At 52.6% G+C, this 23252-nt stretch overlaps 1 protein-coding gene across 1 annotated transcript in view; it reads left to right on the top strand.

The window, feature by feature from the left end:
- Window positions 1-8179: 8179 nt before the first annotated feature.
- The window catches only part of ATP6V1C1 (ATPase H+ transporting V1 subunit C1), a 91141-nt gene continuing 76068 nt past the window's right edge, over window positions 8180-23252 (top strand). Inside the window, exon 1 of the mRNA XM_075353028.1 lies at window positions 8180-8296. The gene's annotated coding sequence lies outside the window, so the exon portion shown is untranslated. The remainder of the gene's footprint in view (window positions 8297-23252) is intronic.

Below are 23252 nucleotides of genomic sequence, written 5' to 3'. Positions count from 1 at the left end.
CGGCCTACATCCAAGTCGGGGAGCGGGTTACCGGTGGGAACCCATCGCTACCAACATTGAACTTAGGTGCAGGGAGAGACAGTCATCACTAACCTATGGGGAAGAAGCAACCGCAGCCGTCTGGGGGACCCGTCTATCCAGCCATGTATTTTACCGAGAACTGTGTCATCGTCTCAGGCTGAATGAGTACCCCCGTGCCGTACGGCACAGCGCTGCCCCTGCGACCCTGCACCTCACCAGGCCCCGCAACCCGCCTGTCATTCATCCCTACCCCATCATCGGGCCCCGGGACAACCCCCTACCCACGGAGGGGAGAACTAACATCAAAGCTGCTCCCTGTCACCGCTCCCGGGATCCTCGTCCAGAGCAGCGGTGGTGTCCACACAATCACCACAACCGTGGGTGGCGTCACGGACAATATCCCTAAAACCAAACCATTCCCCTTTTCACTCACGGGCGAGGAGCGCCACTCGAGTCCCCGGGATCCGGCCCATCGCTCGAGCCACCGAGCAGCAGCGGCCGCAGCAGCAGCGGCAGCCGGACCCGAGCAGTGGGAGAGCGCAGCGTCCCCTCTACCCGCCCGCGACATAAACATGTAGTCAAAGAAGCTCTCCATGCAGGTGAAACAAGCCATTCTTCATCTGCAAAAACAGGAAAAAAACTATCCAAATAATTGCTACAATATTAGGAGTGGCTAAATCTATAGTTTGGTACATCCAGAGAAAGAAAGCACTGGTGACCTCAACAATCCAAAAAGACTTGGACACCCACCCATAACAGAGGTGGATGATGGAAATATAATTACCATGGTGAAAAGAAACTCCTTCACAACATTCAACCAGGTGAACAACGCTCTCCAGGATGTAGGAGAATCAATATCAAAATCTACCATAAAGAGAAGACTGCATGAAAGAAAATACAGAGGGTTCACTACACAGTGCAAGCAACTCATAAGCCTCAAGAATGTAACGGGGTGCCAGGGGTGCCTCGGGGATTGTAGTCGTGGCCCCGGTTGCTCTCAGGCTAACCCCCGGCTCCGCCGTCACTATTGGGACGGGAGGTGGCTTGGTGGGGCAGAGGCCGCCGTCAGTTGTACAAAGAATCTGCAGACGTAGATCAATGGAACCAGCAGGAAAGTTTATTGAACACTTCTTCATCATAGAGGCAAAACACATCAGATGACTTCACACTTTTGCTAGGGAAAAACCTGTTCCGGACGTCTCCTCTAGTGGGGATGTGCCCGGCTACTCCACTTCACCTGGCTCCCACTCCGGCTAACACAGACTGGACCCACACCAATACTGCTTCACACTTGAGGATACTCCTTCTGTTCTTTTCTCTTGCTTTCCTGTTCACCCAGCTCCCACACTCTGCCCCTTTCTGCTTCTTCTCTCCCGTCCCGGACTCAACTGCCTCTGACTCAAAACCTTTTTCCTCCAACACACTCTCTCCCTCCCCCCAAGCTGCCGGCTCCACCTCTCTCCTGCACTGTTCCTATGGGGACAGCCGTCCCACCCGGCCACTAGGGGAAACCCACTAAAACAGTGCAATAACAATAAAACATTTTTATTAAATAACATCAGCATTCAGGGGAGAACTGCACCTCCTTGTAAGGGGTCTGCCCACCCCCTACAAGAATATGAAGGCTACAGGGCCACCATCAGGGCATTACAATTGTGACTCCTGTAAGGGTCCCCTGAGCAGAAGCCAGGAGGGGGGCCCGCCACTGACAGCCTGGGCCCCTCTCCTTTCATTCCTCAGCTCATCGGGGCCCAGGGGGCGGGGCCGTGATCAGGGCAATGAGGAAGGCCCGGTCGCTAATAAAGAGCTGCCCTCTCTCTTCCAGCTCTGCACTGATTTATGTGATCAGTGCAGGGCAGGACAGGAAATGTACTGGAGCAAAATGGAGGCTGAGGTGAAGGACCTATTAGGTCATCTGACTAATCATGTGCCTGATCACATGACCGGTAAACTGGCAGTTCCTGTTCAGCTTCTACAGCCTCCGTGCAGGTCCCAGTGGCTCCTCTCCTGTCCTGCACCGATCAGGAGCTGCAAGATGGGGTAATGTATAGTGTGTGTAAATGTGCATGTAGTCAGTCTGTCTCTGTCTGGATGTCTCTCTCATTCCCTCTCTGTCTATCTCTGTTATTACCTGTCAGTCTGTCTCTGTCATTAACTGTAAGTATGTCTCTTTCCCTGTCTGTCTCTCTCTTTCCCCGTCAGTCTGTCCCTCTCTCATTCCCTGTCTCTCTCTTTCCCTGTCTGTCTCTCTCTTTCCCTGTCAGTCTGTCTCTCTTTTTCCCTGTCAGTCTGTCTCTCTTTTTCCCTGTCAGTCTGTCTCTCTCTTTCCCTGTCTGTCTGTCTCTTTCCCTGTCTCTCTCTTTCCCTGTCTGTCTCTTTCTCTGTCTGTCTCTGTCCGTCTCGCCACAGAAATCATACTACCTCACACATAGTCTTACACTAACAATGTCCTTTGTTGCCTATAGCAACCAATAATAGCTCCTATTAATGACCAGTAGCTCCCAGCTCCATTGTCTTTAATGCAAGCAGGTTTCTTGGCGAATAACTGTAAAGTGCGGTTTTAAATTTTTCTCCCTACATAGTCTATGACGTTCCCTGGGTCACATGAAGTGTCTGTGCAAAATATCGTGATTGTAAATGAGACGGTGCAGATTCCTTTAGCAGACATACACATACATAGACACACACAGCTTTTATATATTAGATATACGCATATGGCTGACGATTCTGTCTGGGGTTCATCATTTTGATGACCCAAAAACGGTACATGCAGCTTTTTTCGGGCTGTCAAAATGACGACTAGCGGTTAATGTTTGATTGGTGAGGACTGTTTTCAGAATTGGAGATTTTCCAAAAGTGATGGTCGGACTGGTGAAGGTTCGAGGTAAGTACAGAAAGGAGGATCTCAGCTCACCCGCTAAATGCATCACCCAGGTCCTTTTTCTGGGGGACGGTGCAGGGAGGGCAGCTCCATGTTCAAAGAGGTAAAGTCCGGCAATAGGAAAAAGTTGTTTCCAGCATCATATCTAAGAAATAAGGATAAAAACAAATTTTATTCCATAACTTACTTGTGCAGATCTAGCAGGATATAGCTAAGACTAAGAGCCTCTTTTAGGTTTGACATGCGTAAGACATTGTTTTATGCTTTGTGGACGTCCATCCAACCTAGTGTTTGTTTTAACCTTAAGGAATAAAATTGTTTCTTAACCATATTTCTTGAACGTGATGCTGGAAACAACTTATTTCTGTTGCCGAAGGTTCGAGGGGTGGAGGCGGAGCTGTGGTGGAGTCTGAAGGGGGTCTGAAAATTTTGGCAGTATGGGCCCCTGAAATTCCTGGTGGCAGCCCTGGAAGGCTAGATTGGACCTTGTAAAAAAAATAAATTAAAAACCAGCCCAGTTATGGAAGAACATTCTTTGGACATATAAAACCAAGATCAACCTCTACCAGAATAATCTAAAGAAAAATACAGCTCATGATCCAAAGCATACCACTCATCTGTAAAACATGGTGGAGGCAGTGTGACGGCCGGGCATGCATGACTACCAGTGGCACTGGGTAACTAGTGTTTATTGATGATGTGACACAAGACAGAAGAAACCGGATGAATTCTGGGGTTTTTAGAGACACACTGTGTGCCCAAATCCAGCCAAATTGATTGATCAGCGTTTCATAATACAGATGGACAATGACCCAAAACATGAAGCCAAAGCAATCCAGGAGTGTATTAAAGCAAAGAAGTGGAATATTCTTAAATGGCCGAGTCATCATCTGATCTCAACCTGTGCCGCCCCCGTGCCAGCAGCCGGGGCTGCTCGGATCTGGATCCTCAGTGTAGCTCGAGGGATTCTTCCAGACCTAGGGGTCGCGCGGACACTTCAAATAAAAGGGGACGTATTTGTACGGGATTTGCTGTAAACTGTCTGTAACGCCACCCACGGTGTGTGGTGAAGTATGGCACACCGCTGTTGTGGGCACCCGGGGGCGATGGGATAGCAGCTGGATGTTAACCCCTCCGTGGGTAGGGACAGATGCCCCGGAGACCAGTGTCTCTGTGCTGAGGGTGGTGATTGCAGTGGCCGGTGCACCCGGTCAGACCGGGGAGTGTTAGTCTACTCACGAGTAAATAAATCAGACGAGTCCAGTGGTAAACCAAGGTGGTGGTGGCTGGCCGCCGCACCAGGTGCATTCGGGTCCCACACCCGGGCTGATGGTCTGTGTCACTTTCCTCTGCACTACTGTGAGTTCTCTTTGGGCTCTCCGATGTGGAAAACGAAAGCCCGCTCCCAGAACTACGGGTGGGAGCCTTGCCCGCTGACGCTGGCCCTTGGGATCTACCGGGCCCTGGCGGATGCCCTATTCCCCGCGGTGGGCTGTTGTCTGCTTTTGGGACTTTGGTTGGGACAGGACCTGTAATCCTGCCCTCAATTGGTTAATTAGCTAGGCCGTTGGTTCCGGTCCTGGCTTCAGGGTCTAAGTACCCCCTCTGTACACGGTTTCCGGGTCGGTTCTCTGGTGTTGGTACCGGCGGGCTCCAACCATGTCCCGGTCCACCTCGGATCTCCGGCAGCCGTCTTCCCATCTCCTGTTTGACACTGACCACCGTCTGCCACCTAGCCAGCACGCCGGGGCTCCAACCCCGACGACTTTCCACTCTGGCTTGCACTTGAACTTCCACTCTCAACTACACCTCCTCCACTCCACTTGAACTACAACTTCCGACTGAACTTTTCCCGCCCCGAGTTCTCCAGACCCCTAGGTGGGCGTTTCTCATCCAGCTGGTCCGGCCCACTGGTGTGCCTGTCCTACCCTGGGGGAGTGACTAGGATTTTGTCGGCTGTGTGTAACCCTTTGTGGGACGGTGTTATGCGGGGGCCCTTTTTGTGGGACTACCTGGCTGTGCCAGGGCGTCACATTCCCCCTTGGTTGAATACAGACCGTCCACGGGCTGTCCGACCACCACCGTTTATTGTAACCGGAACTGAAATAATAAAAAGGGATAACAAGTATAATAAAATTAATACATAAAAGCACATTTCTTCCCTTTACGGGAGGCACCATTCTTAGACGTTGCAAAATGGAACGGGACGGAACGGACCACCTTCTCATTGCACCCACCCAAAACAACCTGTTTCCTGGTGCCACCGCTAACACTGGTGCACACCCCTTATCCCAAGTCCAGGAACGGGTCCGAGTGACGCCCACATGGGCCGGGTAAAAAGTTCCTTACCCGGCAGTCCATCTCAAGGGCCCCAAGTCCGGAGGGAACCCTGGCCTGGAGGTTAGCCACCGGTTGCATTAGTGACTGGGCCTCGGCCTACTCTATCGCAGGCCATTCCTCCAATCAGCCTCTCCAGAGACTGCGCCTTGTGCAACAAGAAGATAGGTAGGGATATTTACAAGACCCAAAAGTTTCTGGGTTGGCCTGCCAATTCTCGGCCATGGTCCTTTAAAACAAGGCATTTTCTTTAACTTGGGCAAACACAACTGGGGTAGCCGGGAACCGCTACCTTTTACTCATCTTTAGATCAGGTGAGGTATTCGGTTTTCATTTGCACACATACACAACTATAAACACAGCAAGCGGGCACCACTCACTAATCTACGGTTTCCCTGTACCTGAGTGGTGACTGACCTAAGTTAGGGCGTGTGGACCTTCTTAGCCCTCCATTCTCACTTAGGACTTGTGGGGTAGAGTGTATTACAGGCTCCTCTCCCCTAATGTCAGGTACAGCTAGTAAGCACCTACGGGGGCGTAGCATAGGTGCAGGTGTAGGTGCATCCCTGGGTATCGATATTGGTGCATCGCTAGTCAGCCTCGCTGGCTCTGTATCTTCCACGGGTTGCGGGAACATTATCACGGGAACAATCACCGCTCCATTCTGCATAGGCCAGTCAGCCAGAAAGTCACCCATAACAGTGTGGATCACCTCTTTCCTCTATTCCGCGCTCGGAATGGGGGCAGGAACTTCCTCCACCATCTTCAAGGGCTCTGGACATCTCTTCAGGTGGTCCCTGGAAACAGTGGCAATGGTCTTCCCTTGGTCGCGACTGACAAGATACGCCTTTTGATTCTCCCAGTCAGTGGGTTGAATAACATAGGGGGTCCTCTGCCGCAGGTCATCCAACTTGTGCAATCTTCTATTCCTCTTCAGCACTACGTCTCCCGGTTCAAAGGGGGCAGCCTGGGCTCTTAATCTCTTAATATCTTAATTTATATTATCTATACTGAAAGACACCGCCTCTCTCTCCTTTTCTGTTTCTATAGGTGTCTTCTTCAAAATACCCCTGATGATCCCCCTTTCATTACATTAGGAGGGGGGGAAACGCGTCGAGAGAGCTGAGGGTGCCAGCTTATTTGAGTTGGGCCCTTTGACTCTGTCCTATCAATTACATCTATCACTCTGACTGGAGATTTCAGTCCAGTCAGGAACCAACCTATTTAACGCTATTGTTTGTGTTTTTGTGGTTCGTCTTACACTTACTCACCTGGTCTTCTTGGTGGTGGACATATGTTAATGAGTAATAGGGACAGCGAGGGTCAGCCACCTGGAACGGGGGGTGTCCTTAAAATTACGACACCCTCTGTTGGTAGGAAGGGCAAGCAGAGGTTGTGATCTAGTATCTACAGTCATTCCCTGGCAACCTGTCTATCGCTCAATTTCCTCACGCTAACCTATTTCCATCTAACATTCACTGGCACTGTTGTATGTCCTTTATGTTGTCCCGAGACAGACACTTTGTGTCTGTTTTTAGTATTGATTTATTAAAGTTTAGATTTTTAGAGGTATTGTCTATGTGGTTTTTCTGTTCTCATACCTCGGTATTCTACTGGTCGTGGTTCTGCTGGCCTAGCCCCAACACAACTGTTTCTGTCCCTGCAGTCTGTTGCTGGAGAGACTTAACCTTTCACCTACATTCTTATAGAAGCATTACTTTACATTATTATTATTTATTATTATAGCGCCATTTATTCCATGGCGCTTTACAAGTGAAAGAGGGTATACGTACAACAATCATTAACAGTACAAAACAGACTGGTATAGGAGGAGAGAGGACCCTGCCCGCGAGGGCTCACACTCTACAGGGAATGGGTGATGGTACAATAGGTGAGGACAGAGCTGGTTGCGCAGTGGTCTACTGCACTGAGGGCTATTGTCGGTTGTAGACTTGTTGGAAGAGATGGGTCTAGAGGTTCCTCTTGAAGCTTTCCACGGTAGGGGAGAGTCTGATATGCTGGGGTAGAGCGTTCCAGACTATGGGTGAAGCACGGGAGATATCTTGTATGCGATTGGGGGAAGAGTAGATAAGAGAGGAGCAGAGAAGGAGATCTTGTGAGGATCTGAGGTTGCGTGCATGTAGGTACCGGGAGACTAGGTCACAGATGTAGGGAGGAGACAAGTTGCTTTTTATATAATATATATATATATATATATATATATATATATATATATATATATATATATATAATGCGTGTGTGTGTGTGTATATATATATATATATATATATATATATATATGTATATAAGTAAAAAAAGTATATATATATATATTTAATGTATAATACCTTACACATTACCAACACTGTGATATCATACACGTTGCACTATCATACAATATGATCATTATACCATATTACATCACAATATTTACAAAAGATGCACGACATGATTCACTACATGAAATAACAATACAGTGACACAATTGGTGTACATACATCACTCTTACATACTTGTAATAAAACTTCTAATTCAATTTTTGTGCTTAAATAAAATGAAAATCTATTATCAATCAACACAACACGACTGAAACCTGCAGGGACCGACACCTTCTCACCATTAACCACTAGGTGGCGGTGTAACGCAGTTACTTATCGCTATCACGTGACCGGCCCCAAGCCGCCCCATCTGGTAATGACAGCAGGGAGGTGATAAGACCTTGGTGTGTGCGGTGTCAGCTGATACAATCATGTGATGCGCTGTATGACACGAGCTCACGGACACTAGAGCGTCCACATCTCCCCATCTCTTTGTCTCCTTCTAAGGAGCCATCTTGTTGATGACAATACGACCTACTACTTGTGTATTTGTCTTCTAGAACATGGCTGCTCTGTGGCCGTGTAAGGAGAACGCCTTGTAAGCAGGGTTGTATCCACTTGTTTTCCTTCTTGTAAGGAGAGGGGGCAGTAAGGTTGTGAGTGAGAGGATGGCGGAGATCTGAGGAGCTGACCTGCCGCGCGTCTGTACCGACTGTGACAGCTCTTTTCTACCAATCAGGTATGGACCCTGCGTCCTGGGAAGGAGTGAGCGTACATGGAGGCAGTGATCGTACATGTAGTGTGCATGTGTGTTGGCTGTATGATGTGTGGTCTGTATACACTGTATGGACAGGTGTGTAGATAGGATGGGAAATGCCTGGTACCATATGTGCTGTGTATAATGCAGGATGTGTGTAGTGTGTCTGCCAGGAGGATGATGGGCTATGTATAAATCATAACTACACCAGGTGCTATAGGATCCTATAATGTGAGTCCTCATCATGTCACGTTATTCCTTATAGGACTTCCTGACTTATTAGACCTTCCCGACTAGAGCAATGTATGGGTGGCCATTTGCTCTTACCCACAATACCATGCCCTGCCTGCGTGGGCCTTCCATCGTGTCCGGTCCCTCTCCCTGCCTACGTGGGCCTTCCATCGCGTCCGGTCCCTCTCCCTGCCTGCGTGGGCCTTCCATCGCGTCCGGTCCCTCTCCCTGCCTGCGCGAGCCTTCCATCGCGTCCGGTCCCTCTCCCTGCCTGCGTGGGCCTTCCATCGCGTCCGGTCCCTCTCCCTGCCTGCGTGGGCCTTCCATCGCGTCCGGTCCCTCTCCCTGCCTGCGCGAGCCTTCCATCGCGTCCGGTCCCTCTCCCTGCCTGCGTGGGCCTTCCATCGCGTCCGGTCCCTCTCCCTGCCTGCGCGAGCCTTCCATCGCGTCCGGTCCCTCTCCCTGCCTGCGCGGGCCCTCCATCGCGTCCGGTCCCTCTCCCTGCCTGCGCGGGCCCTCCATCGCGTCCGGTCCCTCTCCCTGCCTGCGCGGGCCTTCCATCGCGTCCGGTCCCTCTCCCTGCCTGCGCGGGCCTTCCATCGCGTCCGGTCCCTCTCCCTGCCTGCGCGGGCCTTCCATCGCGTCCGGTCCCTCTCCCTGCCTGCGCGGGCCTTCCATCGCGTCCGGTCCCTCTCCCTGCCTGCGCGGGCCTTCCATCGCGTCCGGTCCCTCTCCCTGCCTGCGCGGGCCTTCCATCGCGTCCGGTCCCTCTCCCTGCCTGCGCGGGCCTTCCATCGCGTCCGGTCCCTCTCCCTGCCTGCGCGGGCCTTCCATCGCGTCCGGTCCCTCTCCCTGCCTGCGCGGGCCTTCCATCGCGTCCGGTCCCTCTCCCTGCCTGCGCGGGCCTTCCATCGCGTCCGGTCCCTCTCCCTGCCTGCGCGGGCCTTCCATCGCGTCCGGTCCCTCTCCCTGCCTGCGCGGGCCTTCCATCGCGTCCGGTCCCTCTCCCTGCCTGCGCGGGCCTTCCATCGCGTCCGGTCCCTCTCCCTGCCTGCGCGGGCCTTCCATCGCGTCCGGTCCCTCTCCCTGCCTGCGCGGGCCTTCCATCGCGTCCGGTCCCTCTCCCTGCCTGCGCGGGCCTTCCATCGCGTCCGGTCCCTCTCCCTGCCTGCGCGGGCCTTCCATCGCGTCCGGTCCCTCTCCCTGCCTGCGCGGGCCTTCCATCGCGTCCAGCTCCTGAACTGGCCTGTATGGGCCTTCCCTTGCATCCGGCCCCTCTCCCCGCCTTGGCGGTCCCTCCCTCGCGTCTGGCCCCTCTCCCTGCCTGCGTGGGCCTTTGTGGATATGCTTTTATCAACATTTCACCTAGTGCCTCTCAATAGTCTGCGGTCGGCCATACACAGGACAATAAAATGTGAGTGGATCCTGGAGAAAATCTAAGGCCAAATTCAGACGTCAGTGAAACAATCTTAATCTCTTCGTATAGACCAGGCTGTTGTGTTTGGGACAGGAGACCGGCGGTCGGTCTGGACACCGTGGTTTGTGCTTCACATTGTTTTCTAGATCTCTGAATTCGGCCCTACGTGTACAGGGGCCCAGGTTTTCTGCATTGAGAACCACGAATGAACTCTCCTCTTTTGCATGGATTGTACATGATGGGTGCCGCTGTCCTGTCTCCTCATCTTGATAGCGGAGCACAGATTGTGTCACTCGTGACAGGAAGCTCCGGCCGCACTCCTCTCAGGGCTATGATTGCCTAACATGGCAGAGGGAAGTAATATAACGTGACCTCTGTGATTCCCAGAACTGTACATTGTATTAACCCATTAATGTAGGATTTTTTTATGACCTTTAAGTGTTTTCTGAAGATGAAAGACACATAAACTTACTCAAGAAGGTGTAAAAATAGTAAAATTCCTCTATACTGTTCCTTCCATGGAATTTTAATTATAGCCCAGGATACATTGCCCCTGTGATGCCAGTCATTGTCCACTGTGGTGATGTCACTACAGATGGCATCTGTGCGTTTTTTTTTCTTTCACAAACCCATCCATTTGAATAAGAGTTTCACCTGTAAATCGAATAAAAAATGGCGCTCTCTTGGCTCCAGCTCCGGGCCTTGCTCCCTTTTCCTATGGATGCTTCCCTTTGCCGCTGTAGCAAACCTCCTCTGACATTATCAACATTGGCCTTTTTAGGCCAGCTCAGACAGATGCCAGGTTTTTGCTTATTAAAGGAAATCTGTCACCAGATTTGGCAACTATAAGCTGCGACCACCACCACCACTGAGCAGCATACTGTATATAGGAGCCCAGGCCACTGTGTAGAATGTAAAAGAAACAACCACTTTTATAATACTTAACTGGGGGGGGGGCGGTCTGGTCCGATGGAGGTCGCTGCTCTCGTTCCGATGCCTCTTCACTACGGCGATCTCCGTCATCCTTCTTCTGAGGCCTGTGTGCATGAAGCATCTATGACATGCCTAGCTCCAGGGCCAGGGGGTTCTCTGTACCGGGACGGACTAGTCCGGTGATGTCGCGGCGGTATGGCCTGGTTTCGTGACCCTGGCAATGTCTTTCAATAACAGAGGGATGATGATTATGATTATGGGGGTTGTAGTTAAAAGTAAAGGTTTGTGACGCCACCTGTGGTTTTGCGGCTATGTGGGCCAACGCTGCGCTGTGTATTCCCAGCAGATGTTGATGGCGCAGCTGAGGTGATATTACTCCCCACAGGTAGAGCTTGAGGCCCGAGGATGATGAGAGGGCGTGGGAAGGATGTAGACGACACTGGGGTTGCAGTCAAAGTCTTTACTCCCGGTACCAGTTCCTCAGACGTACAGTCTGCCGGCAATCACCCGCGGTATGCTGGAATCCACTATGATGGGCTCCCGCCGATCCCAGGCAGGTCAGAGGTCAATACCGGTGCACCCCTCAGATGTGCCTTTCCATGCCATCTCTACTGCGCTGACTCTCGCCCTCCTGTCCCGCGCCTCCGCACACAGTGCCCGAGCCAGGGGCCGTGGACCTTCCAAGGGTTTTCTGCCTACTTGGCTCACTGATCCTCTGTGGCCCCCTTCCAGCAGATCTGTGTGCTGATTTTCGGCCCTGGATGCTTGTAACCATCCAGGCCCCCGGTGTTACTAAAAAGTATGTTTGTTTTCTTTTAATCTAGGGACTGGGTCCCCATTTTGTGGCCAGATCCTTCCACCCGGTGTTCTGTAGAGCAAGCCCACAGGTGCTTCCCGTACTCCCGTATCTCTAGAATCCCTTCTTCTGTGTCACTCAGGGCGAGCAGAACCTCCGAGTCTATATCCTCTGGTCGTCTCCTCACCACACCACTAACTGACATCAACTGTCAACTTTTAAACTCAACTCCGTCCACTCACCTCAGACACCTCACCCACTAAGCTCCGCCCCCAGTCTGGCCTCGGGGACAGTGCTAGCCACTATACAATTCCAGCTGCACTAGGCCCTATCCATGGTTTAGTGGAGTGTTGTGATGAGTCTGTGTGCGTGTGTCATGTGAACCGGTGGGTGACCCCCTCCTTACCTTGGGATAGGATACCACAACTCTGGCTGAGGTGCAGTACCTATGTGGCGACGGAAGCCTCAGAGGCACCACACCTACATCATCCACACTGGTTGGCATTGAGGTCCTGCTCAGGGCAGATAAAAGTATTGTAGTGCACATGCGCCGGCAGTCTTTAACCTTTCCTCGTGCCTGCGCATTACAGTACTTTAAGCTGCCCTCAGCCGGGCATATCACATTGCATTTGCCCAGGACTGTAATGTCGGCCTGTGTGGATGACGTAGACGAGTTATCCACACTGGGCTGGGAAGAAGGAGGACGGAGATCGAGCAGAGAGGAGGCGCCGGACCAGAGAGCAGTGAAACCCATCGGACTGGGCCACCCCCTAGGTGAGTAATATATAAAAGTGTTTTTTATGTTATACAGAGTGGCCTGGGCTCTTATATACAATATTCTGGAATGCTGTATATAACGGAGCACTGGTGATGGCCACAGTTTATAGTCGCCAAATCTGGTGACCCCTTCCCTTTAACCCCTTCACCCCCGGCCACTAAAACACCCTAATGACCGGGCCATTTTTTGCAATTCTGACCAGTGTCACTTTGACAGGTTATAACTCTGGAACGCTTCAACGGATCCTGGCGATTCTGAGATTGTTTTTTCGTGACATATTGTACTTCATGTCAGTGGTAAATTTAGGCCGATATTATTTGCGTTTATTTGTGAAAATTTTGGAAATTTGGCAATTTTCAAACTTTGAAAATTTATGCCCATAAATCTGAGAGATATGTCACACAAAATTGTTACTAAATAAAATTTCCCACTTGTCTACTTTACATCAGCGCAATTTTCGAAACAAAATTTTTTTTCGTCAGGAAGTTAGAAGGGGTCAAAGTTCATCAGCGATTTCTCATTTTTCCAACAAAATTTACAAAATAATTTTTTTTAGGGACCACATCACATTTGAAGTGACTTTGAGAGGCCGAGGTGACAGAAAATACCCAAAAGTGACCCCATTCTAAAACCTGCACCCCTCACACTGCTCAAAGCCACATCCAAGAAGTTTATTAACCCTTTAGGTGCTTCAGAGGAACCAAAGCAATGTGGAAGGAAAAAATGAAAATTTTACTTTTAACACAAAAATGTTACTTTAGCCATAAAATTTTAATTTCTCTAGTCCCTTCCACGACAGCATAGGAGGTTGTCTCTCCACGCCCTAATTGGGACAGGAAGTTCAAGAGGTTTAAAAGGACCCTCCCACCTCCCATAGCCAGTGTCTTTCCTGTCCCCATGGGGCATGGAGAGGTTTTTATTTTCTCCTATGCTGTGGTGGCCGGCGAACTACAGTATAATATTTTTTTTTTTTTTTTTCTTCCCCTGTTACCTTAAGCCGGACAGCATCGGTCGGGCCTTCACCGCTCCTCCCTTGCTGTTCCCTCACGCTGTGGGGGACCGCTGCTCCAGCCTTCCGGAACCTCCTCTGGGGTGATGCAGGCTGCTGAGCTCCCCGGCCGGCGTCCTCCCTGAGCCGCCGGCCGCTTCCTGCATGCACGCTGCCGGAGCGATCCGGAAGTGCTCCCGGGGGCGGGACTTCCGGTCTTGCGAACTTCCGGTTGAGCGCTTCCGGTTTGCGGAGGCAGCGTGGAGGACACGCCGCCGCTGACACGGCCTGTCGGGGACCTGCTGCAGGAGGCGGGGAACATTACCAGTCGCTGGGGGGGGGCAGGCCTTTCCACAGGAAGGCTGCCCGGAAGGCATCAGAACCACGGTAAGGTTTCTTCTGTGTGCACTGTCCGGTCTTCCTCTGCTTCTGCAGAGCCCAGCGTTTCCCCTGCTTCAGTAAGAGGCTGAGGGACGGTCCCTTATGCCTGGTATCAGGCTGACTTGGTGAGTGGTTTCCAGGAGGATGTGCCTGCTGGTATTTGTGTCAAGTCTGACAAGTGTGCAACGGAAACTTTGCCAGCAGTGTACGTCTGTCCCTTCCATGGGCTACTGGGAGTTGAATCTCAGTGGACACTCCTGGATATTGCTGTATCAGGATATGGGCTGGCTGCCTGGTCTGATGACGCCTCTCTGTTCCGTTGAGTGGAGAGGGCAGGCATCGTGTATATAGACACCGTCCCTTGTGCCAAGCTACGGTCCATGTTGATACAGGAGCTTCAGGCCTCGCTGGCCTCCCTCCCTGCTGCTGACCCTTCTGCCACAAAACAGTTACCTCCAGTCGTCTGATCCTGAGGCTGATTCCGCCTCGGTGGGTCCCGATAAAGGTTTTCCTCCGGGAGGCCTGACCGGTCTTTTCTTTTTCCCTGAGCTGATTGGGGGATCTTAATGGAGCAGTTGGGTGCACTATGGGGTTGGAGGATGAGTAGGTCCTCCCCTCCGTTCAGGGCGAAATATTCGCGGACCTGAAAACCACTGGGCATGCTACTGTCCTGGATCTTCTCTCTAGAATGGGATTTCCTTGAGGAGCTTTCTGGAGTGTCCTCTGACACAGTTTCCCCTGGAGAGTTCTGGGTTGCTTTGGGAGTTTCCCATGCAGGTGGCCAAGGTCGCTCTACAAACGGCACTCCCCCTTGCGGACGATTACCAGCTTGGGAATCTGATCGTTAGGTCAGGAGTCTCAGGAAGAAGTCCTAGGAGGCTTCGTCGTCTCCCATCGGGCCCATACTGCCTCCTCTTCGGTCCCCCTGTCCCTCCTTCGCAGGCTCGACCAGTGGAGGCTCATTTCCTGGGGTGCTCCTAGGGTTGAGTACTGGAATCCCTTCCCTTACTTAGGAAGGCAACTAGTTTGACAGGTACCTCTGTGTAGTCGGTCCGCCTGGCTGCCAGGACCTCAGTCTTGTCTAACTCGGACAGACGAGCTCTAGGCTAAGGCTTGGAGTAGGGACTCTCCTTCCACACTGCGGATTGCTCCCGTCTGTTTCAGGGTTGGGCCTGCCCTGGATGATATTCTGGACAGGGCGACTGATCGTCAGGCCAACCGGATACACCCTCCAGGCAACGGTCATTTCGTCCCTCGATACCTCGGGCCTCCCAGCCCAAGGGGTGAGGTGAGTCTGACCGTGGGAACTACCCTTTGGGTGAGGGGAGTACTTTTCTCATCCCTTCCCATCCACAAAGTCCTTAGCATGACGAACAGTGTGTCGGCTCGGGTGGGGAGACGGCTCTCTGCCTTTCTTCCCCAGTGGCGGGCCTTCTCCGCCTGGCCAGGGGTCCTACAAGCTCTTCTCAGAGGGTCTATTGGTCTCTTCCCCCAACCAACCCCCCCCCCCCGGCCTCCGCGACACACCATCTGGAGACGTCCGGTTTTTTTCCATCTATCTGAGGCGTCTAATTCCAGCGGGTCAGATGCCGTCGTTTCATGCATGGAGTCTGGGAACTCTGTTGTTCCCCTGCTCGGTCTCCGCCACCTGTTGGCCTCGATTGCCCTGAGGGACGCCTAGTTCCATGTGCCCTTCCATCCTTGTCTCCGGCAGTACCTCAAAATTGCGGTTCTGCACGGAGGGGCCATGCTTCATTTCCACTTACAGATACTTCCCTTCGGGTTCTTCTCGGCTCCAAGGCTCTTTCAAGGATCAGGGTTGAGGTGGTCACCTTCCTCCGTTGCAGAGTTGGCCTCATCCTGACAGGCATCCTTCCCCCAGAGGATCACAGATTGACGCTGCTGGCCAAACTCTCTATGTTCATAGACAAGCGCGCCCGACCCTTCGAGGCGCTATATCGGCCCTGGGTTTATGACGTCCTGCATTCCCTCAGTCTTGTGGGCTCCGGCCCACTCTTGTTGTCTATGGGATCATATCCTGGTTCATTGGGTCGGACTCCCTTCCTTCCTGAACTCCGGTTTCGCCTGTCGGCACCCGTCTTCTCGTCCCTTCTTTGGTGTGTCCCTACAACCTGATGGTTGGGGTTGCCTGGACCCGGTCACCCCTGGTTACACTGGCAGCCGATGCCAGCCAGAGGGGCTGGGGGGCTATGGTGGACGACTATCAGTTCAGGGGGGCTGGAGCCCTTAGGTCGGCACCCAGTCCTTCAACTACCGGGAACTCGGGGTGGTCGGAGAAGCCCTCCTCGCTGCCCAGGATCCCATCCGGGACACTCATGTCCAGGTCTACTGGGACAATGGCTCCACAGTGGCACATCTCCGCCATCAGGGCAGTACTAGGTCGGCGCCCTGAAGTCTGTGTCCTCCCGGATCTTCCACTGGGCAGGGCAGTCCCTGCTGTCCCTTTCTGCAGTCCATCTACAAGGGTCCCTACACCTTCCAGCAGACTTCCTGAGTCGTCAGGATGTTCACCCAGAGGAGTGGAGTCTGGCCCAAGCGGTGTTCTGCTCTCTGGTGGCAAGGTGGGGTACTCCAGAGGTGGACCTCTTTGCTTCAGCAGGAACTCGCCAGGTCGCAACATTGTCTCCCTGAACCCTCGGGGCAACGCGTTGGGGGTGAACGCCTTCTGCCACGATTGGTCCTTTTTGCCTCGATACGCCTTCCCGCCTACTCCTCTTCTCGCACGAAGCCTGAGGACGATCAGGGACGACGGAGCCACGACCATCCTGGTCGCTCCTCTGTGGCCGCGACGGAGTTGGTACTGCCTGATCCTGACTCTCAGCCTCGACGGACCGGTCCTCCTGGGTTCAGACCCCAGTTTCCTGTCTCAGGATCCGATATTCCATCCGGTTCCCCAGGAGCTCCAGTTGGCTGCCTTGCTTCTGAGGCCAGAGCACTGAAGGCCCAAGGACTTTCTGACTAGGTCGTGGCTGCTCTACAAAAGGACCGTACACCAGTGGCTAGTAGTATTTCCCCTGAGGTCTGGATGAGATTTCCTCCTGGTGTGGTTCTCGGCCTCCTGACCCGCTCCGGCCTACCATTGCGCAGATTGTCGAGGTCATCCAGAGTGGATTGGACTTAGGCCTTCGGCCCAGCGCCCTGAGGGTGCAGATCTCGGCGCTTCGTACAGTCTTGTCCCGGCTCTGGCAGATCGTCGCTGGATCCACCGTTTCAGGGTGTCCGCTAGTAGGCTCTGTCCGCGGCGGAGGATCCTGACGCCTTGCTGAGATCTCAATGTGGTCCTTACCGGATTTTCTCGGTCACCCTTTGGGCCACTGTCCTCTTGTAACATTCGTTCTCTTTCTCACAAGACTGCCTTTCTTGTGGCTATTACGTCTTCTCGTAGAGTCGGGGAACTTCAGGCTTTGTCTATTCGGGAGCCTTCCGGACCGTCAGAGATGACAGCATTGTTTTCAGCTGGACCCTTCCTTCCTTCCCAAGGTGGTTTCGGCTTTTCACCGTTCTCCGTCCTTCATCCTGCCTTCCTTCTGTCAGAATCCTCCGGGTGAGGAAGGGTTTCATTCTTTGGTTGTTCGTCGGACAGTGTTGCACTACCTGGAGGTTACTGCTTCCTGGCGCCTTGATTATATCCTGTTCATCCAGCCCTTTGGCCGACATAAGGGCAGGAAGGTGGCTAAGAGTGCCGTCGCCAACTGGATTGTGCGGGCAATTTGAGACGCCTACCTCGCTCAGCATCTCTCTCCGCCTACCGGATTCACGGCGCACTCCACCGGGGCTACCTCTGTCTCCTGGGCTGCAGGGGCTTCTCCTGAGCAGATCTGCAAGGCGGCTACGTGGTCTTCCCTCCATACTTTCACGAAGCATTGTTGTCTGGATCCGGATTCCAGCAGGGATTGGCTTTTGGCAGGACAGTCCTGCAGGCTGTGGTCCCCCCCTAGGTATCAATTCTTTGGTATTCCTCCTATGCTGTCGTGGAAGGGACTAGAGAAATAAGAATTATTCTTACCGTTAATTCGATTTCTAGGACCTTCCACGACAGCAGGTAATTCCCTCCCCTTTTATATTCATATATTCATGGATATGTTGTACTTCTCATTTGCTATGCGTTCTTTGTAAGACACTGGCTATGGGAGGTGGGAGGGTCCTTTTAAACCTCTTGAACTTCCTGTCCCAATTAGGGCGTGGAGAGACAACCTCCTATGCTGTCGTGGAAGGTCCTAGAAATCGAATTAACGGTAAGAATAATTCTTATTTTCACAAGGGAGAAAAGAGGCAGTGCACCATACAATGTATTGTGCATTTTCTCCTGAGTACGCTGATACCGCAAATGTGGTAAAAATCAATTGTTTGGGCGCACAGCAGAGCTCGGAAGGCAAGGTGCGCCATTTGAATTTTTGAACGCAAAATTAGCTGGACTCATTAGCAGACGCCATGTCGGGTTTGAAGACCCCCTGAGGTGCCTAAACAATGGAGCTCCCCCACAAGTGACCCCATTTTGGAAACTAGAGCCCTCAAATAATTTTTCTAGATGTTTGGTGAACACTTTGAACCCCTGGGGGCTTCACAGAAGTTTATAACGTTGAGCCGTGAAAAGAAAAGAAAAATTGTTACCACATAACTGTTGCTTCAGCTAGGTAGCTTTTTTTTTCTCAAGGGTATCTGGGAAAAAATGCACCATGAAATTTATAGTACATTTTTTCCTGAGTACGACGATACCTCATATGTGGTGGAAAGTAATTGTTTGGGCGCATGGCGGGGCTCAGAAGAGAAGGAGCACCATTTGACAGCAAAATTGGTTGGAATCATTAGCGGACGCCATGTCACGTTTAGGCACCATAGGGGGTCTCCAAACAGTGGAGCTCCCCCACGAATAACCCCATTTTGGAACTAGACCCCCCCAAGGAATTTATCTAGATGTTTGGTGAGCCCCTTGTACCCCCAGGGGCTCCACAGAAGTTGATAACGTTGAACCTTTAAAATTATTATTTTCCCTGCCGCCCATGACAGCACCACCTGAGAGAGAGGTTCCGCCCACATCAGGACAAGAAACCCACTGATAAAAAGGCGGCACCTCTCCTCCACATCAGTTTGGTTTCCTGTCCTGGTATGAACAACCCATTGCTATCCCAGGTCCGACCCGGTGTGGATGCCTGGTACTTACCTGAATCCGGTGCTCGGGCCTGGATGCACCCCCCCTCGGCCTGGAGTCGCTCCAGGGATGTGCGCACTCACGGCGGCCGCTGGAAGGCTTGTCTTTGCTGTGCAGCACGCTGGAGTGAAGCAGGACGCTCCGGCCGGAAGTGACGCGTGTACCCTGGTGACGTGCGCAGTGCGACCAGGAAGTGACTGGTGTACGCATGCGCACTGGGATCCAAGATGGTGGCGCCCATGTAACGGGGATCTCCGTTTAAAATGTGGCCGGCGCTTGGGACTGGTGAGTTTTTTTTTCTTCTCTGTTTTTCTGTATTATGGCAGGAGATTCACCCCGCAGCAAGGAGCAGCGCAAGGAGTCGCCACAGCGTGGTTCAGACCGTGGCTCAGCGGATCGTTCCAGGAATGCTGTATCCAGTCCGGGCAGCGTTCGGTCGGTGGGTCCCAAGAGGTCCAAGGTAGAAAAGAATCCGCCTCCTGATCCGGTATTGCCAGGAGTCGTGGGGGTGAGTGAACTTCGTGGTCAGCCGTGTTACTAAGGCCCCGTTTCCATGTCCCCTCTCTTGTTAGGTACAGAAAAAGTGTACCTTCAAGCAGCGTCACAAGGAATGTGCACTATGCCAATCCTTCCTGTCTTCTGATTACAACAAGGCCCTATGTGCAGGCTGTATCCAACAGACCCTCCTCAAAGAAGGGCCAGGGTCCTCATCTGAATTACGTTCCATTATTAGGACAGAAGTCCCTTAAATCCCTTAAGGGGGGCAAGAAACGCAAGAAATCGCGTCATCCTAAGCTGTCTACTCCTGATACCTCGGCGGGTTCGGCTCATGACTCTCGGTCGTCAGGCACCTCGGGATCCTCCCCCTCTGATTCTGACTCCTCCTTCTTTTCCGATGAAGGTGGTCGACCTTGTTTCCCTACTGCGGACGTGGGATCCTTGGTGAAGGCGGTGCATTCGACCATGGGAATGGTGGACCCCAGGGGACCCGAATCCACCAAGGATGTCATGTTTGGGGGCTTAGATTCCAAAAAACGTAAGGGGTTTCCTATTCCCCAGAAGGTTCAGGGTCTCATAGCTGACCAGTGGAGAAAAGTGGACAGAAGATTGAATCTTAGCTCTTCCCTTAAAAGGAAGTACCCAGTGGATGGGGAGGCGTCTACCTCCTGGGATAGAACCCTGAAGATTGATGTCGCTATTGCCAAGGCTTCCCGCTCCACTACCTTGCCATTTGAGGACTTGAGGGTCCCTTAAAGATCAGCTGGATAGGAAGGCTGATGGGTTTCTGAGAGGAACTTGGGAATCCACAGCAGGTGGCTTGCACCCTGCCGTGGCCAGCGCTTGCATTGCCCGGTCTTTGATGGTGTGGCTTCAGCAATTAGAAGACCAGTTGAGAAATGACACTCCAAGGAAGGATATTATCTCGTCCTTGCCCTTAATACAGGGTGCTGCAGCCTTTATGGCAGATGCCTCGGTTGATTCCTTAAGACTTTTCGCCAGATCGGCAGCGCTTTCCAATTCCGCACGTCGGGCCCTCTGGCTGAAAAATTGGAAGGGTGATGTCCAATCCAAGGGTCGGCTGTGCGGCATGCCTTGTGAAGGTACCTATCTTTTTGGCTCAGGCCTGGATGACCTCCTCACTAAGGCATCCGATAAGAAACAGGGGTTTCCGGTTTTCCCGGTGACATCCTCTCGCAGCCGGCCCTTTCGGAGACGTCAGTTTTTCACGAAAAAGTCCCAAAAAAAAAAGATCAGTGGAAGGACCGTAGAAAGAATACCTCAGGCTTTCTCTTTGGCAAGCACTCCGATAATAAGAACAAACCCTCCCAATGACGCCAGTCATCAGGTAGGGGGCCAGCTGTCCCTCTTCCTCCATGCCTGGAAGGCGATCTCCTCCAACAAATGGCTCCTTCAGATTGTGGCGGACGGGTTAAAATTGGAATTCAGTTCGCCCCCCTCGGGGGTCTCTAATAATAACCTCCTTGCGGTCCCCAGAGCGGCAGCAGGCCTTGGAAGTAGAAGTGCTGACTCTCCTCTCGAGGCAAGTCATTCAGGAGGTCCCCATGGGACAAGAAGGGGACGGCTTTTACTCCACTGTGTTTCTAGTTCGGAAGCTGGACTCCACCTTCCGCACCATCTTCAACCTGAGGAACTTGAATTTGCATCTGATGCAGCGAGCCTTCAAAATGGAGACCATGAAGTCAACTGTCAGGCTGTTGTATCCAGAGTGTTTTATGGCGGTCCTCGATTTAAAGGACGCCTATTATCACATCCCTATTTTTCCGTCTCACCGGCGGTTTCTCAGGTTCGCACTACACGTCTCCGGGAGGCTGAGACACTTCCAATTAGCAGCGCTGCCATTCGGGCTTTCCATGGCCCCACGGATCTTCACCAAAGTCATCGCGGAGGTCATGGCACATGTCAGGGAACAGGACATATTGATCGTTCCGTATCTGGACGACCTCCTGATAGTGGGTCAGTCGGAGTCTCTATGTGCCGCTCACGTGTCCAGGGTCATCACCATTCTGGAAGGCCTGGGGTGGGTGGTGAATCAGCAGAAGTCCAGACTCCAGCCTCTCCAGTTCAAGTCTTCCTGGGTCTCGTCTTGGACTCCACAAGCCAGTTGTGCCACCTGCCAGAGGACAAGGTCGCCAGGATCTTGTCCTTGCTCTCTTCCGGAAGAAGTTGCCCAGGCATGCCCTTACGGCAGGCTATGTCGCTGGTCGGAACTCTTACCTCTTGCATCCCAGGAGTATGGTGGGCCCAACTGCGTTCCAGAATCCTCCAGATGGAGGTCCTTCGGTTTCAGAGACTGTTTGGAGGCTGTTTGGAGAAAAAATTGACCCTGTCTGCAGACACCTTGCACTCCCTGGGTTGGTGGCAGGACCCCTCTCACCTCCGGACGGGGGTTCCTTGGCTTTCCCCAGTCACGGACACAATAGTCACGGATGCCAGCCGTTGGGGTTGGGGTGCCCATCTGCGCCAACAGGTGCTTCAGGGTCCCTGGGACGCTCAGTTGGTCAGACAGTCCTCCAACTACAGGGAGCTCATGGCGGTTCTCAAGGCACTAGAGGGGTTCCTACCCTTCTTGAGAGGTCGCCATGTTCGGATCCTTTCGGACAACAGGGTGACGGTGGCGTACGTCAACCATCAGGGAGGCACCAGGCCCCCTTCTCATCTGACTCTGACTATGCGCATCTTCCAGCTGGCCGAACAACCTCTCTCCTCCTTAACAGCTCTTCATATAAAGGGGACAGACAACGAGGAGGCAGACTTCCTCAGCCGGCACTGTCTCAGTCAGGGGGAGTGGTCCTTAGACCCGGAGGTCTTTCGCAAGATCATGCTTCTATGGGGTGTCCCTGTTCTAGACCTGTTCGCTACCATGGCGAATTGGAAAGTGGACAGGTTCTGCTCTCTCAACCCACGAGACGATCCTGTTGCCCTCGATGCGTTTCAGATGTCTTGGTTTCAAGGCCTCCTGTACGCGTTTCCTCTTCTGATCCTGTTGCCTTCGGTTCTCCGGAAAATCCGGGACGACAGAGCGGAGGTTATTCTCATCGCCCCCTTCTGGCTGAAGCGGGCATGGTTTTACTGGCTGCGGACACTCTCTGGTGGATCCTTGGGTTCTCCCGGACACCCCTCATCTCCTTTCCCAGGGCCCAGTTCGTCACCCCCCCCCGACCCGGCTCTCCATTTGACGGCCTGGCGTTTGAGCGGCATCTGCTAGCTCGACGGGGTTTTTCTTCTGGCTTGATAGACACTCTTCTTCACAGTAGAAAAGCGGTCACCACGGCCATTTACGGGAGGATCTGGAAGCGTTTTCTCCTTCAGTCCGGGGCTCGGGCGGAGGACCCCCCCCTCCCCCTCCTATCTCGGCTATACTAGAATTCCTCCAGAGGGGGTTGGAATTGGGGCTCTCCACCAGTACACTCCAGGTGCAGGTGTCAGCCTTAGGGGCACTGTTTAATTGTGGTCTGGCACAGAATGAGTGGATTTGCAGGTTTATTAAATCTAAGTCCAGGTCTGTACCTGTTCAGGCTCCCAGGGTGCCCCCATGGGACCTCAATTTAGTGTTGGATGCCCTCACAGGGCCACCGTTTGAACCCTTAGGGGAGGTCCCTCTCAAACTGCTGTCACTTAAGGTTTTTCTCCTCGTCGCACTCACCTCGGCCAGGCGGGTGGGGGATCTCCAAGCCTTGTCCATAGTTCACCCTTATACCCAGATTCTGGATGATAGAGTAGTG

Source organism: Anomaloglossus baeobatrachus, chromosome 6 (genome assembly GCF_048569485.1).
Source record: "Anomaloglossus baeobatrachus isolate aAnoBae1 chromosome 6, aAnoBae1.hap1, whole genome shotgun sequence".
Lineage (NCBI taxonomy): Eukaryota > Metazoa > Chordata > Amphibia > Anura > Aromobatidae > Anomaloglossus > Anomaloglossus baeobatrachus.
The sequence above is the reverse complement of the archived record's forward strand: the minus strand, read 5'-3'. Positions and strand labels throughout refer to the sequence as shown.